The sequence below is a fragment of the Aplysia californica genome, unplaced genomic scaffold (assembly GCF_000002075.1).
Source record: "Aplysia californica isolate F4 #8 unplaced genomic scaffold, AplCal3.0 scaffold01011, whole genome shotgun sequence".
In the NCBI taxonomy this organism is placed as follows: domain Eukaryota; kingdom Metazoa; phylum Mollusca; class Gastropoda; order Aplysiida; family Aplysiidae; genus Aplysia; species Aplysia californica.
In genome coordinates, this window is record NW_004798281.1 from 171,544 (window position 1) to 172,823 (window position 1,280).

The 1,280-nt window shown below is 42.3% G+C and overlaps 1 long non-coding RNA gene across 1 annotated transcript in view; it reads left to right on the forward strand.

The window, feature by feature from the left end:
• The window catches only part of LOC101862842, a 7,729-nt gene that overhangs the window by 3,323 nt on the left and 3,126 nt on the right, over positions 1-1,280 (forward strand). Inside the window, exon 2 of the long non-coding RNA XR_221117.3 lies at positions 155-193. This is a non-coding gene — a long non-coding RNA (uncharacterized LOC101862842). The remainder of the gene's footprint in view (positions 1-154; positions 194-1,280) is intronic.

Sequence of the window (1,280 nt, forward strand, 5' to 3'; positions counted from 1 at the left end):
GTTGTTGTTGTTCTTGTTGTTTTTGTTGTTCTTGTTGTTGTTTTGTTTGGTTTGTTTGGGGGGGGGGTTCAGTTTTATTTTGTTCAGTTTTTGTGGTGGGAGTATGCCGTATACAACTTTGATTAATTTTCTTGGACAATTTTGACTTTTCCAGGGTCAAGGTGGCGGTGAGGGTGCGTCCCTTCAACCAGAGGTAAGCTTGACAGTACTTTCACTGAAATCTGTTACATTGACTTCCCTCAAGTGAATTGGTGGAAAGATATACCAGCAGCTTAACTAGAAAAGTAGAATAACGTAATATCATATGAACATCAATGCTGAGATAAACATGCATAGTACATACATGTACCATTCTTGGAAAATGCATAGCCTGCCTCCTTCTGTTTTTTGTTTTTTTGGTCGGGGTTTTTGGGTGGGGGGGGGGTTCTCTTTTATTCTTATTAAATCACTCTTGCACTCTGGTTCAAGTGATCTGCTCCATTCTTTGAAAAATCATAGCCTGCCTCCTTCTGGGTTTGTTTGTTGGGGGTTTTTTTCTCATTTATTCTTATTAAATCACTCTTGAACACTGGTTCAAGTGTCTGGCATTTCTCAGCACTTATATGACGGCCTAATTGTGTTGCAAGTGCTGTAAAACTCTTACTAAAACCAAAAACCAAAAAGTTTTGCCATTGTATTGGCCTATTTCACACAATGGAAAAATTAAAACTACATTATCGGGTGAGCATTTGGGTGCGATTTATCGAACTTTAAAAAAACCAACTAATGTACCTCTAACTTTAAAAAATTGACATTGTCGCCACACCCCTTTTCTGTGATAATCTTAATATACTTGCGGGGTTTGGGTTTTTTTTGGGGGGTTGGGTTGGTTTGTTGGGTTTGGGGTTTTTTTGGGGGGTGGGGGGGTTGCATCGAGCGTCCAAAGACAGTTGCAACACCCGTGGCAACGTGTCGTAAATTAGAAACAAGACTTTCGGTCTCTGCTATTGTCTTGAGCTCAAACCAGCCACATGGGTCTTGGAACAATCCCTGTTTATGTTCTCTAAAGACCTGGCGTGCCAGTAGTCGTAACAACTGCGCTGGAGGAGCGGTGTGTCCGTAACTCAGATCCGGCAGGAGAGATTATGCTTTATAGCAGCCTACCTGACAACTTCCGCGTCGACAGGAATTTTGTACACTTAGGCCGTTCTCGAGAACAAACCCAGTCTAACGAACGTTTCCGGGTGTATTGTTTTCCACCCTGCCCATAGACATACCCCTCCCCCTTTCTACACACACAC